Source organism: Aquarana catesbeiana, linkage group LG05 (genome assembly GCF_042186555.1).
Source record: "Aquarana catesbeiana isolate 2022-GZ linkage group LG05, ASM4218655v1, whole genome shotgun sequence".
NCBI lineage: Eukaryota > Metazoa > Chordata > Amphibia > Anura > Ranidae > Aquarana > Aquarana catesbeiana.
The window spans coordinates 581,273,617-581,290,749 of NC_133328.1; the positions used below are offsets into that span (position 1 = coordinate 581,273,617).

At 45.4% G+C, this 17,133-nt stretch overlaps 2 protein-coding genes across 5 annotated transcripts in view; both read right to left on the reverse strand.

Moving 5' to 3' along the window:
• The window catches only part of LOC141145415 (small ribosomal subunit protein mS35-like), a 111,827-nt gene that overhangs the window by 83,201 nt on the left and 11,493 nt on the right, over positions 1-17,133 (reverse strand). The gene's annotated exons all lie outside the window — the stretch shown is intronic.
• Positions 1-17,133, reverse strand: part of LOC141146076 (V-type proton ATPase subunit C 1-like) — a 107,716-nt gene that overhangs the window by 1,178 nt on the left and 89,405 nt on the right. Inside the window, exon 10 of the mRNA XM_073632835.1 lies at positions 1,314-1,487. The gene's annotated coding sequence lies outside the window, so the exon portion shown is untranslated. The remainder of the gene's footprint in view (positions 1-1,313; positions 1,488-17,133) is intronic.

Sequence of the window (17,133 nt, forward strand, 5' to 3'; positions counted from 1 at the left end):
GTAATATGGGTGACCTAGTACATAGAAGTAAGAGTGGAACTTCACAGCCGCCCTCAAAACTCATTGATGGACCAGTTCAATCAAGAGATGTTTCTTGGTTATAAGAATTGATTGCAGTTTTTGGATTTCAGAAATGTAGCATCATGTATAATTTATTTCAACCTTAACCACTTGCCGACCGCCGCACGCCGATGTACGTCCCTACTTTGGGGACAGATATCGTTGTTATGGCAGCAGCTAGCTGCCATAACCCCGGTATCCCCGTGTCCGGCCGGTGGTCGGCTACAAGATAAAAGTGGTCTCTGCGGCGGATTTACCGCGAGATCACTTTTATTGGTGGCGGGAGAGGAGCCCCCCCTCCCGCCGTGATCCGGTGCCCTCCGCCGCTTACCAGAGCCGTCGGCAGCGGCGGAGGTGATCGCGTCTGTCTCCTTCCTTGGTATGGAGACGAGTGAGGGGAAGATGGCCCTCACCCGTCTCCATACCATAGCAGGGCGGAAGCGACGTCAAAACGTCACTTCCGCCCATACGTCTTAAAGGCACATTTTTTCAATGTCATTTTTTCAAATGACAAATTTTTTTTTTTTTTATTGCATTTAAGTCCAAATATGAGATCTGAGGACTTTTTGACCCCAGATCTCATATTTAAGAAGTCCGGTCATGCTTTTTTTCTATTACAAGGGATGTTTACATTCCTTGTAATAGGAATAAAAGTGACCCAAATGTTTTCTTTTAAAAAAAAAGGTGTAAAAATAAAATCAAGTAAAATAAATAAGAAAAAAAAATCAAAACATGCAACCTTTAGAATTTTTTAAACATCGCCTATGGAGATTTTTGAGGGTAAAAGTTTGACGCCATTCCACAAGCGGGCGCAATTTTGAAGCGTGACATGTTTGGTATCAATTTAGTCAGCGTAACATAATCTTTCACAATATAAAAAAAAATTGGGCTAACTTTACTGTTGTCTTATTTTTTTATTCAAAAAAGTGAATTTTTTCCAAAAACAATGCGCTTGTAAGACCGCTGAGCAAATACGGTGTGAAAAAAGTATTGCAATGACCGCCATTTTATTCTCTAGGGTGTTAGAAAAAAAACAATATATAATGTTTGGGGGTTCTAAGTAATTTTCTAGCAAAAAAAAACTGTTTTAAACATGTAAACACCAAAATCTCAAAACAAGCCTGGCCTTTAGTGGTTAACAGATGCATTCACCTAGTGTACGAAAGGTGTGTGTGTGGTTTTTTTTTTTAAGCCCAACGCAGAGTAAAAAATGTTTCCCATGCAGTAGGGTTGAGGAGAAGGCTTATGCTCACCTGATTCTTCATTTCACCGAAAAACTAGTGGTGGATTGTTTCCGGTCTATGGAGCCAGCTCTGGGCTTTATGACGGTGGGAACGGTCCACAACTCGGGACCACTGGAGCGCAGATCTGCCGGACTGGTCTTGTGCGGGAAGGATTAGGTAAGTATATCTCCATTCACCTCTCTCCTAGATAAAAGCAAGCAGTTATTATTCTCGACTGAGGGTCAAGCCCTGAGAGAAGGTGCAACCCCCAGCACGCCTACACTCACTCTCAGTTAACACTAATACAGTCCATCATATATACACATCTTCTGAACACCCCCCCCCCCCCCGACGTTCCATGCTCAGGGGACCAAAACAACCCCCACCCTCCCCCCTTCCTCTCCACTTCTGACCATTTTCCCTTTTCTACCCCTCTAGTTTTCATTATATTATCCTCTCCAGCTCTCTACATCCCCACACGTGGGGTTTTTATCTTCCTTTTCTCTGATAAAAGAAAAAAGATAATACAGGTATGGACCGCATGGATCCTGACATCTAGAAGCCATCACCTAAACTGGCACATCAACACTCACAATTACGGAAGTGTTTTTTTCTAGCAACAACACGGTATAATTAGAGGCATCTAGACAAACACCAGAGACCCTTGAGATGCCTCAAAGATAAGACACTGTAATCAACATGATTTGTTTTGTTGTCAGTGATATTACGCATGTTATTATGTACCTTGAAGTGTCAATGTAAACTGTATTGTTTATAGTACAACTATGTACCATGTCGGCCCATGTGGGCGCTGTTCCTGTTATAAATGAACAATTTAAAAAAAAAAAAAAAGCAAGCAGTTATGGGGTGCGGGTTAACAGTGTGGGCACAGCTCCCCTGCACGGAAAAACTTTTATTTTATTTTTTTGCCCTGAGATGGGCTTTAAGTCTAAATTGCATTACTGGTGCGTCCTGACATCTCTAATGCCCCATACACACGATCAGACATTGATCGGACATTCCGACAACAAAATCCATGGATTTTTTCAGACGGATGTTGGCTCAAACTTGTTTTGCGTACACACGGTCGCACAAAGTTGTCGGAATTTCCGCTCGCCAAGAACGCGGTGACGTACACCACGTACGACGAGACTAGAAAAGGCCATTTCAGAACCAAGCGCGGCACCCTTTGGACTCCTTTTGCTAATCTCGTGTTAGCAAAAGTTTGGTGAGAGACGATTCACGCTTTTTCAGACTCGTGGTTTTCAGATCGTTTTCTGCTGTTCAGTTTGTGCTTGTGGGTTTGCTTTCCCTGTTTATGTGCAAAATGACTAATTTTTTTTGTTTTGACCCCACAGTTTCCTTCCACGCCACAGGAATGGCAGACTGTGGCCTCCCACTTTGCCCAGCGGTGGGTCTTTCCTAACTGCAGAGGGGCAATTGATGGGAAACACGTCCACATCGTCCCACCACCCAACTCGGGGTCATACTAATTATAATAATTATAAGGGGTTCAATAGTATTGTGATGTTGGCGGTGGTGTCGGCTACTTATGAGTTCCTGTATGTGGACGTGGGGAAGAATGGCCGGATGTCCGATGGTGGAGTCATCGCCCAGATGGAGTTCTACAGGCATCTACAGAATGGCAGCTTGGACTTGCCACCTCCAGAAGACAATGTGGAAGGACTCCCATTTGTCTTCGTTGCGGATGAAGCATTTGCGATGGGGGAACATCTTATGCTGCCATTCCCGATGAGGACCCTCACCCGAGGGTTTTTACCAGCTGGCCAGAGCCAGAAGAGTGGTGGAGAACACGTTTGGAATCATGGCCAGCCCGGTTCTGCCTATTTCTTACACCCATACATATGGCGGAGTATAAACTGAATCATATTATCCTGGCGTGCTGTGTTCTACACAACTTTTTACGGCAACATTCTGCCAACTATGCTGGCTCAGTTGGGCCTGAGGCTGCAATTCCAAATGAACCAACCCTGACGGCGCTTGAAAGTGGCTGTCCTGGCTTGCCCCCCCTGAGTGCCTTGAATTCCTTTGCCTTGAATTCTTTGCGGGTAGGGGGGCTATCAATAAGCCAGACAATGTGTAAAACCTTTTTCAAATTAAAAAAAAAAAACTACTCAAATCTTTGGTGACATTTACTGCTGGTGTTTGTTTTAGCTGACCCTAACAGAAATGTGGTGAGTCCTGAAAATGGCGTGATTGTGTAACCTTACAAAGCACTGTTGGGTGTTATTTACTAAAGGCAAAGACACTTTGCACTACAAGTGCACTTGAAACTGCACTTGTAGTGCAAAGTGGATTTGCCCTCAGGAAATACCACCCATTGTCACAGAAAACACCAATTAGAGCACCACAAAAGTGTTGGAGCGTTGAGACAATAATCCACACATTCTTGATTCTCAATCTTTTTAATACCAGCACAATCACATGTGCATTTACAAAAGGTTTTTAAAACAAACCAACATGTTTGTTGTATAACAATTTTTGGGGTCACATTAGAAAAAGTAGAAATGTCCATTTAAGATAAAACAGGCATGTTTAAAAACAACAAGACAGACACAAATCTTGAACTTACAAAGTTCACATTTGGTAGAACTTGAAGGCAATATCAGACATGAGTATTTACAAACTGTGTTTGATATTGCGTTCAGATAGGGTGAAGTCACCCCAGGAAAAGCCAAATTTTGAAGATGCACACAAATTTCCAAATGTCAACATGTGCTACCTGCCATCACGGGGATCAAGGGATGTGTTTTGGGGGTGCAACCCCTTCCTCACAGCTACTTTATTATTGAGGAAGGGGTTTCACCCCCAAAACGCGTCCATTGATCTCCCGTGATGGCAGATAGCACATGTTGACACACTGTGTGCCTCTTCAAAATTTGGCTTTTCTAAAATTTATCCAAAAAATTTCAATTATTTTTAGCACACCAAAAACCAAAGGGATTTGGAGGGGTTTTAAACTCTCCCTAAAACATCAGTGATGTTCTTCATTTTTTGCTGAACATCATTGATGTTTTTCTGGATGTTTTCCAAGTCCCTATTACACCCCATGATCTCCCTGATCAGGATCTGTGCACTTTCCGAGGTGAAAGGATCTGGATCCACAACATCACGATCACCTACAAAGATAGAAACCAAAAAACAACATGTATTATAATTAAGCCGACATCCATCTCTTACCTGAGCCTGTGGTCGCAGACACTCACCTGTTGTGGTGCCAATTTCCACCACATCTTCCTCCTCCTGCTCTGATTGTCTTGGGTGAATTTCCCCTTATCCAGAGGTGGGGGGTCTCTGGTCTCCTCGGATGAGGGGTGTCCTCCGAGTCTTTTATCCCCTATGTAAAAATAAATAGGTATACTTAGCACACAGATATTTGATGGCAGAACTATAAATATGAAACATTGCTTGTAAGTGGGGTACAATTGTCTGTTTTGGCAGAGTTCCAAAATGTCGCATTTTTCTTGTCCTTTGTCAAGCTTGAATACTTTACCTGTCTTGTACAAGCTTCACAGATGGAGACACCCCTATAGTATACACTGGAGCACCTGTGTGGGACCCCCTAATAAAAAGGGTTTCTTGTGTCCCACATTAGTGCTCCAGCGTCCAGATGTGAAAACTGCTGCTGAGTGTCCTCTCCTTACACAGAATCTAGTTTGCATTTCATTCTAGTAACAAACTCATCTACACAACCAAATTATTTTCAGACAAGTAGGCCCTAAAAAATGTGGGCAAATGCATATGGCCAAAACAATGGTGTTTTCTAGGCCGCAGGAAAAATGTTTGATACGAACGAATAATGTGCCCATGAACATGAAAGTTGACATTTAGAAATGGATAACAGTTAAGAAAAGCACATGGAGCAGCACGAACGTAATAAACATAAAAAGAATCGTAATACAGCACAACTACTTACTTTTTTGCAGCACTCTCCGGATCTTTCTGTACTGCTCATGCTCTCTTAATTTGAGGTCTGACCACCGCTTCCTGAGCTGATCCTTGGATCGCCGTACCCCGAAATTCTGGTGCAGACTCTTGACCACTTTCGCCATGATCTTGGCCTTTTTGACATTGGGGTTGGGGTAAGGTCCATACTTCCCGTCATAGTCGGCCCTTTTCATTAGGTCGACCATCTCCAACATCTCCCCAAAGGACATATTTGATGCCTTATATCATCTCCTTCTGGATCGGGAAGTTTCTGGCTCGGGGCTTTCCTCCTCCTCGTTGCTGTAATTATCAGACACCCGCTGTGTCTCCGCCATGTGCTCTTCCCCACTGCGACGAACGAGAAGGGGCGGGGAATAGACTAGAAAGAACGTCAGGGGCGGGCGGAGTTTCACGCATGCGCAGTGTCTATAAAGCGTAACACGCGTGCGTAGTACGTACGATCTGTGAGTGGAGGAAGGAGTAACAGAGGCGCTGATCGTGATAGCGAAGGTAAGATTTAACATCGGGCCTATACTGCTTCTAGATTGAGGCCTGTATTTGCACAAGTTTAGTAGACTTTAGGCTGACATTAGGGTTTGTCTTGTGTTGTGTCTTGCAGTGAAAATTGATATCTTGAAAGATGAGGACTTTATGCCAATCTTCATTGATATGTTCAAGGAACTGCCTTGTCTGTGGCAAATAAACCACCCTGAATGTAAGAACCAAACAAAGAGGAAGGCAGCGCTGGATAATTTGTTGGAATTTGTGAAGCCGGTGATCCCCACGGCAGACATCACCTATTTGAAGGTTCCAATTGGTGGCCTGAGGAGCACTTATCTAAGGGAGCGCAAGAAGGTCCAGGATTCCCAGAGATCCAGAGCTGCAGATGACATCTATGTCCCCAGGCTGTGGTACTATGACAGGCTGCATTTTCTGTCAGGTCAGACTGAACCCAGGCCAGCACTCTCCACTCTTCCTTCCACGCTTCCTTCCCCCCCAGCTGAGGCTTCTGACACCCAACCTGGGCCTTCCAGGGAGCAACATGTGGAGGAGCCCAGCTTGAGCCAGGTATGATTGTGATTGATGAAGCAAAAACTAAAACCATGTCCCTTTTTTATACACAGGGAAGTCTCAGCCAGGAGGTGGCCGGGCCAAGCAGGCTGCCTGATATCCAGGTCCCTCCCCTACTCCTTCAAAGACAAAGTGGCAGGAAGAGGAGTAACCTGGAGAAGGCTGCCATAGGTCTCTTTTGGAAGGCTACAGAGGCCCTGAGAACCCCCCCACAGTGTGGAGGAGGACCTTGCTGGCATAACTGCCTGCAAAATGCTGCAAATGGAGGAGGGCCAACGACTCCTGTGTGAGTTCCTAATTTTGGAAGCTCTCAATAAGGGGTTGAGGGGCCAAATAACATGTGCTACCCACATTTGTGACCTCACACATGGTCCTCCTCCTCCTCCTCCAGGCCCTACTCCTCCTCCTCCAGGTCCTACTCCTCCTCCTGCCACATTTCCAACACCAGAGCCACAGCTGGGAAGGAAGCATGGAAGGAAAACCAGAGAGTGATGGCCCTGGGTTCAGTCTGGTCTGGCAAAATATGCAGCCTCTTGTAGTACCACATCCTGGGGACAATACATGTCATCTGCTGCTTTCCAGATCTCTGGGACTTCTGGACCAGACTGCACTTCCTTTACATATGGACTCCTCAGGCCACCAATTTTGCTGGAAAAGAATTGATGTCTGCCCTGGGGGTCAAAGGCTTCGCCAATTTCTGCTGTTTCTCCAGCGTTGCCTCCCTCTTTGTTTGGTTCTGAGCCCTTAATAAAGGAATTTTTGTTTCAATTATACTTGCCTATGTGTGTGTTTTCCTTCAAAAAGGACAGTTTGTTTGTGAGGAGGTAGGTACATTTTTAAAATACAATGTGAAATTAACAAGAGACACCAACACCAAACAATCTCCTTGAGATTAAATAATACAAGATATCAATGGTGTTGTGGTAACTTGACACACAAAACACACACAAAAATATTATGGAGTAAAACACAAAAAAACAAAAATAAAAAAACAGCCTTGAAAAAAATACAAACCCAAAAACAAAAAACACAGTTGAAAAAAAATACAAACCCAAAAAAAAACAAAAAACAGCCTTGAAAAAAAATTTTTTTTTTTTAAAAACAACCAAAAAGAAATTTGGTCAGATGTGACAAATCAAAATATATTGAGGGAATCACGATAAATAATAAAGAAATAAGTTTTTGAGAAGTCTGTGTGAATATGAGCAGCAAAACTACTTCATTCTTCTCACATTATAAAGATGAAGAGAGTGCGCTGTATTAAACTATTTAAAACATTGCAGCGTAACGAAAGTGCTATATCTATCCTGAACGCTAATTTTACCAGACCGAGCTGTTCTGTCTTGGAATTTCTTCTGAGCATGCGTGGCACTTTGTGCGTCGGAACTGGCCACACACGGTCGGAATTGACGCGATCGGATTTTGTTGTCGGAAAATTTTATAGCCTGCTCTCAAACTTTGTGTGTCGGAAAATCCGATGGAAAAAGTCCGATGGAGCCCACACATGGTCGGAATGTCCGACAACACGCTCCGATCGCACATTTTCCATCGGAAAATCTGACCGTGTGTACGGGGCATAACAGCAACCAATTGTTTTTACAATACCTGATTTTTTCTTCAAATATAAGTTTTATTGTTTTTCAAGAAAATACAAAGAATGAGAGCCAAGAGAACAAAACAAAACAAAAAATAAATAAAAGGGGGGAAACGACAGATAATACAGTACAGTGCCAGCCTTAACAACTGGTGTTCACAGGCAGTGATGTGCAACAATGATAACCACAATATCGGTACCAGCCATAATCGCGGTGGTACAGTCATCTTCCATACTTTCCATCTACAAAATAAAACGGTGTACTGGACAAGGAATCTCACCACGTCTTCGTAGTTGTAAATCTGGTTATACTGCCCATTCCCTGAGTGCAAAAATACATAAAACTATAGAGAAGAGAGAGATAAGGGAGAGACAAGGCGAGCTGAAGCATGGTGACTAAAAAGAAAGGAAGGTAAAGGTTCCAGTGAGGTAGGAGAAAAGGGGGAGAAAGAGTCAGAGAAAAAAAAGGGGGGGGAGGGTTGGGAAGAGGGGAAGGAGTAGGGAGAGAGGGGGGGAAATTTTGGCCCGGGCGACAGGGCATGCTATCTTCAGATCTGTGGGGTTTTATTATTCATGTGGCAAGCAGCGCATCCCTTCAACAGAGAATATAAACACCGTCCAGAGCCTCCATTCCTTAGAATATTGTTCTTGTTTGTTATGTGCCGTCAGGACTAAGTCCTCCAACTTCCTGATCTCCTCCACTCTGCGTACCCATAACCCAACAGTCGGTGGTGAGCATTTCTTCCACATAAGTGGGATGCAATATTTAGCCGTATTCAGTAAGTGTCTTATTATTGACTTTTTGTAGCTCCGTGCGGGTATTGTGGTGGCGTGGAGCAGGATGAAAGCTGGGTCATCGCCTATCATGTGATCCGTAAATTTTTGAATGATCGTCTGGACTGTTGTCCAGAAATGCCGAAGCAGAGGGCAAGACCAGAAAATGTGGAGGAGTGTCCCAGTGTCTGTCTGACATCTCCAACATCTGTCTGTAGTATTAGGGAAGTATGTGTGTAGCCTTTGAGGTGTGTAGTACCATCTGGTCAGGATCTTGTAGTTGAGTTCTTGAATCTTTGTTAGGGATGAGCTTCGTGTTCGAGCCGAACCCATGTTCGACTCGAACATCGGCAGTTCGGTCGTTCGCCGAATTCCCAACATTATGGGCCGTTCGCGACAAATTCGCGCGGCGCGTCACGGCCCATAATTCACTGCGGCATCGCAGTGCATTGCTGGCTGATGATTGGCCAAGCATGCACTATGACCCGCATGTTTGGCCAATCACAGCGTCATCGGTAGAGAGAGCTGTAATTGGCAAAAGCCAGGGTGGCTTTGGCCAATTATGGCTCAGGGGGTTTAGAACACACCCCACACTATATAAGGCCGCCTGCACGGCGGCCCTGTGTAGTGTGTTCTAGCGTGCTTAGATAGAGAGCGAGAGACAGTGTAATTTAATTTGAGTTAGCTAGATTAGTCAGGACAGTCAGTGAGTTAGCTGCACTTACAGTGTATTGTGTATATATATGCATCTCAGGTGTTGTGTGTATATATATATATATATATATATACACTGTATTCAGTTTAGCTAGATCCATTCCTGTTATCTTCCTACTGACAGGCAGGCTTGTCTTGTTACAGTATTTACAGCTACCTGAAGAAAATTGGTGGTGTTCCTTTGATCCTATTAGTACCACAGTCAGGCAGCTAGACTATTTACAGTTAGTGTAGTGCGTCCTGCTCACAGTGTTCAGCTAAAACTACAAATTAGTGTAGTGAGACCTCTGCACAGTGTTCATCTAAAGCTACAAGCTAGTGTAGTGCGTCCTGCTCACAGTGTTCAACTAAAACTACAAGTTAGTGTAGTGAGACCTCTGCACAGTGTTCATCTAAAGCTACAAGCTAGTGTAGTGCGTCCTGCTCACAGTGTTCAGCTAAAACTACAAGTTAGTGTAGTGAGACCTCTGCACAGTGTTCATCTAAAGCTACAAGTTAGTGTAGTGCGTCCTGCTCACAGTGTTCAGCTAAAACTACAAGTTAGTGTAGTGAGACCTCTGCACCGTGTTCATCTAAAGCTACAAGTTAGTATAGTGCTTCCTGCTCACAGTGTTCAGCTAAAACTACAAGTTAGTGTAGTGAGACCTCTGCACAGTGTTCATCTAAAGCTACAAGTTAGTGTAGTGCGTCCTGCTCACAGTGTTCAGCTAAAACTACAAGTTAGTATAGTGAGACCTCTGCACAGTGTTCATCTAAAGCTACAAGTTAGTGTAGTGCGTCCTGCTCACAGTGTTCAGCTAAAACTACAAGTTAGTGTAGTAAAACCTCTGCACAGTGTTCATCTAAAGCTACAAGTTAGTGTAGTGCGTCCTGCTCACAGTGTTTAGCTAAAACTACAAGTTAGTGTAGTGAGACCTCTGCACAGTGTTCATCTAAAGCTACAAGTTGGTGTAGTGCGTCCTGCTCACAGTGTTCAGCTAAAACTACAAGTTAGTGTAGAGAGACCTCTGCACAGTGTTCATCTAAAGCTACAAGTTAGTGTAGTGCGTCCTGCTCACAGTGTTCAGCTAAAACTACAAGTTATTGTAGTGAGACCTCTGCACAGTGTTCATCTAAAGCTACAAGTTAGTGTAGTGCGTCCTGCTCACAGTGTTCAGCTAAAACTACAAGTTAGTGTAGTGAGACCTCTGCACAGTGTTCATCTAAAGCTACAAGTTAGTGTAGTGCGTCCTGCTCACAGTGTTCAGCTAAAACTACAAGTTAGTGTAGTGAGACCTCTGCACAGTGTTCATCTAAAGCTACAAGTTAGTGTAGTGCGTCCTGCTCACAGTGTTCAGCTAAAACTATAAGTTAGTGTGGTGCGTCCTCCTCACAGTGTTCAGCTAAACCTACAAGTTATTTTTTTGCGAGCTCTGCACAGTGTTCAGCTAAAGCTACCTGTAGAAGGTTGGTGGTGTTCTCATACTACAGGCAGGCAGTTGATTTTGCTAGCTGCAGTATCAGTACATATATATATATATATATATATATATATATATATATATATATATATATATATATATATATATCCAGCTTAGTGCAGCTACAGGCCATTAGTATGTCTGGAAAGCCAACAAGGAGAGGCAGACAGTCACAAGCCAATAAAAGAGGGCAAGCAGGCTCTGTGTCTAGTGCTGGTCGTGGAGACGGTGCATCCTTATCAGCACGTGGCCGTGGGACACGCTTGGCCTTTTTTTTAGCAGCTGGTTTGCTCCAGTGATGAGGAGGGAGGGGATGATGAGGTCACTGACTCAACGTGGGTGCCTGATAGGAGAGAGGAGGAGGAGGAGGCGGCACATCACCAATGAGGCAGGATGCCCTCCAGGGTCCAGCCTAAGGGCAGCACACTGACTGCATCACACCCCAAAGCTCCACATGTGCAGGGCGCTGCAGTCTCTGCGCATTATTCAAAAATTTCTTTGGTGTGGGCCTTTTTTGAGACGAGTGCATCAGATCACACCGCTGCTATTTGCAACATATGTCTCAAGCGTATCTCGCGTGGCCAAAACATCTCCCGCTTGGGTACCACATGCTTGACCAGACATATGTTTACCTGCCATGCAGTTTGTTGGCAAGCGTATCTAAAAGACCCACACCAAAGAACAAAGAGGACCTCTCCTTGCTCCTCATCAGCTGAGATCTCCAACCCCACTATACCTTCAGTCCTCTCTGAGACCTGCACTGAGAGGAATGAAGGTGTAGAATTAGGTGTGTCACAGCCAAGTACTTGTGGGCAATCTGCTTTTGGTACACCGACGTCAGATTGTATCAGGCAAATTTCCCTGCCCCAGCTGCTGCACCGCCGAAAGAAGTTTGCTCCCAGCCATCCACATGCCCAGCGGTTGAATGCTAGCTTGGCAAAATTGCTAGCACTTCAACTGCTGCCTTTTCAGTTGGTAGACTCTGCCCCCTTCCGTGAGTTTGTGGAATGTGCGGTTCCTCAGTGGCAGGTACCCAAACGCCACTTTTTCACACGGAAGGCGATTCCGGCTCTCTACCGGCATGTGGAAGGCAATGTCCATGCCTCGTTGGACAGGGCGGTCAGCGGTAAGGTGCATTTTACCGCTGACTCATGGTCCAGCAGGCATGGACAGGGACGTTACCTAAGTTTCACGGCGCATTGGGTAACTCTGCTGGCAGCTGGGAAGGATGCAGGACAAGGTGCAGTAGTGTTGGAGGTTGTTCCGCCACCACGCCTCCAAAATGCCACTACTAATGATTGTGACACACCTCTCTCCTCCACCCCCTCCTCTTCTTCTTCCTCCATGGCCTCTTCCTGTGCTTTGTCCTTGGAACCAGTGGTGCTCTGTAGGCGTTCAAGGGGCTACGCAAGTATGCAGGCCAAAAGATGCCATGCGGTGCTTGAGCTGGTGTGCTTGGGGAACAGGAGCCACACTGGGGCAGAGGTTCTGTCAGCTCTGCAGGGGCAGGTTCAGAGGTGGTTGACGCCACGCCAACTTAAGGCAGGAATGGTGGTTTGCGACAATGGCACCAACCTCCTCTCTGCCCTCCGACAGGGACAAATGACCCATGTGCCCTGTTTGGCTCAGGTCCTTAACTTGGTGGTGCAGCGGTTCTTGGGCAGGTACCCGGGCTTACAGGATGTCCTGAGGCAGGCCAGGAAAGTCTGTGTGCATTTCTGCCGGTCATATAATGCCAGTGCTCGGCTGGCGGACCTCCAAAAGGAGTTTAACCTGCCCAAGAACCGCCTAATCTGTTACATGCCCACCAGGTGGAACTCAACATTGGCCATGCTGCAGCGACTGCACACGCAGCAGAGGGCCATCAATGAGTACCTGTGCGACTATGGCACCAGGACAGGGTCAGGGGAGCTTGTTTTTTTTTTCCCCACGCCAGTGGGCCATGATCAGGGATGCATGCACTGTCCTGTCACCATTTGAGGAGGCCACGAGGATGGTGAGCAGTGACAGTGCATGCATCAGTGACACTGTCCCCCTTGTCCACCTGTTGGAGCACACGCTGCGTGCAATAATGGACAGGGCACTTGAGGCAGAACAGAGGCAGGAAGAGGAGGGCTTCCTTAGCTCTCAAGGCCCCCTTTATCCAGACAGTGTTCCTGCGTACCCGCCGATCACACAGGAAGAGGAGGAGGAGGATTGTGTCAGTATGGAGGTGGAGCCTGGCACTCAGCATCAGCAGCAGTCTTTAAGGAATCAGTCCCAAGAAACACATGGACTTGTATGTGGCTGGGAGGAGGTGGCTGCAGACCATGTCATCCTTAGTGACCCAGAGGACTCCGGACCGAATGCCTCAGCAAACCTACGCTGCATGGCCTCCCTGATCCTGCAAAGCCTGCGTAAGGATCCTTGTATTCGTGGTATCAAGGAGAAGGACCAATACTGGCTGGCAACCCTCCTTGATCCACGTTACAAGGGTAAGTTTGCAGACCTTATCTTGCCATCGCAGAAGGAGCAGAGGATGAAACATCTTCGGGAGGCCTTGCAGAAAGTTCTGTGCAACGCGTTCCCAGAGACCGGGAGGTTACAAACTCCTGTTTCTGGACGTGTTGCTGAGGCTTCAGTCAGTCAAAGAAGGAGCGGTGGAGAAGGTGGCCGTCTGACTGATGCGTTCAGACAATTTTTTGGTCCGCAGCCCCAAGGTATGATCGGTTCCAGCAACCATCGCCAGCGTCTGTTTTACATGATGCAGGAATACCTAGGGGCAAGATCTGACTTGGACACCTTTCCCACCGAAAATCCTCTGGGTTACTGGGTCTTGAGGATGGATCACTGGCCAGAGCTTGCACAGTATGCAATTGAGCTACTGGCCTGACCTGCATCCAGCGTTCTTTCGGAACGCACATTCAGTGCTGCTGGAGGCTTTGTAACTGATCACAGGGTACATCTGTCCACCGACTTGGTCGATCGACTGACCTTCATAAAAATGAATCAGTCTTGGATCACCACCAGCTACCAAGCACCTGATGCTGATGTAACCGTATAATTTTTTTTGAAATCTCAGATCCCTTCAAAGACTGCCTATGCTGATGCTGAGTGACTATCCTGAGTAATTATCCTTTTCCTCCTCAATGATCACGCTGATAGCTTGTAAGAACATTTTTGGTTCTGAGCGCCACCACCAGTGCCTAAGGCTCAAGTTTTCAGCCCCTGTTTTACAGGGGCGTGTAATTACAATTTTTGATGCAATACTTTGCAGCAGGGCTCGTTCCTGCATTCCAACTAGAGTATCTGTGAGGGGTTGCAGTGTTGTGGCACCAGCACCAGTGCCTAAGGCCTAATTTTTCTGCCCTTGTTCAACAGGGGCATGTAATTACAATTTTTGATCTAATATTTCACAGCAAGGCCCGTTTCTGCGCCCACCAAGAGCGAGTGAGGACTCACAGTGTTGTGGCACCAGCACCACCACCACCAAAGGCCCAATTTTTCTGCCCTTGTTCAACAGGGGCATGTAATTACAATTCTTGATCTAATATTTCACAGCAGGGCCCGTTTCTGCGCCCACCAAGAGCGAGTGAGGACTTACAGTGTTGTGGCACCAGCAGCACCACCACCACCAAAGGCCCAATTTTTCTGCCCCTGTTCAACAGGGGCATGTAATTACAATTCTTGATCTAATATTTCACAGCAGGGCCCTGTGAGGGCTTACAGTGTTGTGGCCACAACAACACCTAAGGCCCAAATTTCTGCTTAGTATATAGGGCAGGCCTCTACTTTCAAACATCTAACTTACAAACGACTCCTACTTGCAAACAGAAGGAGACAACAGGAAGTGAGATGAAATCTACCCCTAGGAAGGGAAATTCTCTCCTGTAAGAGTTAATATGGGAAAAAACATTTCTCCTTTCCACTGATGCTTTCCAACCTTGTTCCACAAAAAAAAACACATTTTCAAAAAACATTTGTCATTGGGACAAAAAGTGAGGTGAAATCTTCTGAAGAGGAGCACAGACAGCAAAACAAATGTCACAGGGGTGATAACCCTTCCCTATGTTTTCCAAAAAGCTGAAAAAAGATTTTTTGGCTGGAGCTAAACACGTTAAAAATGTACCCGTTCAAAATTACAAACAGATTCTACTTAACAACAAACCTACAATTCCTGTCTTGTTTGCACCGCCTGTATTCTGCTGTTCAGAGTATATAGGGCCTGGTGGCCCCACACCTTTCCTTATTTTAATTTGGGTGCGGGATTCCCCTTAATATCCATACAAAACCCAAAGGGCCTGGTAATGGACTGGGGGGTACCCATGCCGTTTGTCTCACTGATTTTCATCCATATTGCCAGGACCCGACATTACATTAAAGCCGCAAGCAGTTTTAAATTACTTTTTTTCCTTTAAAAATTACATTTTGTGCAGGGACTATTCTAAGCACGGGAAACACGCGCCACTTTACAGGCATACTATAGACACCCCCAGGTACGATATTTAAAGGAATATTTCACTTTTTTTTTTTTTTACTTTAAGCATCATTAAAATCACTGCTCCCTAAAAAACAGCCGTTTTTAAAAGTTTTTTTTGCATTGATACATGTCCCCCCCTGGGGCAGGACCCGGGTCCCCAAACCAATTTTTAGGACAATACCATGAAAATTAGCCTTTAAAATGAGCACTTTTGATTTCGAACTTTCGAGTCCCATAGACGTCAATGGGGTTCCAACGTTCGTGCAAATTTTCGGTCCGTTCGCAGGTTCTGGTGCGAACCGAACCGGGGGGTGTTTGGCTCATCCCTAATCTTTGTACAGATAGATGTTTTTAGGGAGAATCTGATAATCGTTTGAATTTGGGTGTTAGTAAACTTGCATTGTAAATCTGTTTCCCATTGCTGTATGAATGTCAGGTCAGGTTGTTCAATAGGGGAATTAAGTAATTCATATGTTTTAGATAGTACCCGTGGCAATGTTCCCTTGTCTGCACAATAATCTTCAAAAGTCGTCAAGTCGCGGTTAAACTGTGCTGGGTTAGGGATCGAGTGTAGGAAGTGGTGTATTTGAATTGCTTTCCATAATGGCAGTTGGAATTGTCCCTCAACACCGGTCAGGTCTGAAATGGAGGGCCATTGGTTTTCAACCAAGAAATGTGATGCTCGGTCCCTGCCGGATGATGTGAGTGTCTTGTACTCCGATTGTTCTAAACCAGGGGGAAAAGAAGAATTCCCCAATATCGGGTAAAGAGGGGAGTCTCTAGAGGAGAGGGAGGTAGTGAATAGAGTAGATGCGCCTATTCTAAGGGTCGTGCCTTTTACCGGGTGCAACTTCAATGCTGGCGGTAGCTGGTCAAAGCACCACATTGCTCCCTTCAGGGGGACCGCGGACTGGGTCTGTTCCAGTTGTATCCAGAGCTTGTTTTGGCCGTGTCTGTTCCAATCTATTGTTCTACCCAGGTGAACTGCCTGTAGTTCCGCAAGTCTGGAAGAGCTAGTTCTCCAAAATGCTTCGGTAATGTCAAATAGCGCCTGCGCAGCCTAGGTTTCAAATTCACCCAGACGAATTTAACAAAAAGGGAATGCACTTGCTTAAGGTATTGGGGTGGAATCTTGACTGGCAGTGCCTGGAATAAATATAAAAATTTCGGGAGTATAGATATTTTTAGAAGGTTACACCTACCGAACCAGGAGTGCAGACCCTTGTTCCACTCCTTCAGAAGTAAGCGGGTCTTCGTTAGTAATGGTGGGAAGTTAAGTACAAAGGCGTGCTTTAGGTCATTAGGGATCTGGGTTCCTAGGTATTTGAGGGAAGCATCAGACCATTTAAATCTAAACTGTGATTTTAGAGAGCTTAATCTAGGCGGTATGATATTAATCCCCATCGCCTCCGATTTATCAAAATTGATTTTTAGGTTGGATAAGTTTCCATATCTATCAAATTCCCTGAGTAGATTTGGTAAGGACACTACCGGGTTGGTTAGTGAAAACATCAGATCATCAGCGTAGGCTGAGATCTTGTATTGGGTGTCACCTACTGTCACACCGGATATATCCGGATTAGATCGTATAGTGCATAAAAAGGGTTCTAGAGCCAGAGCAAACAGGAGAGGGGAGAGCGGGCAGCCCTGTTTGGTACCATTCGATATAGGGAATGAATCTGATAGTATTCCATTGGCTTTGACTTGGGCGGTGGGGTTGGAGTATAAGCTAAGGATCCACTGAAGCATCTTGTGCCCCAGGCTGATCTTTTTAAGAACTGAGGACATAAAAACCCAATTAACCTGATCAAATGCTTTCTCCGCGTCTGT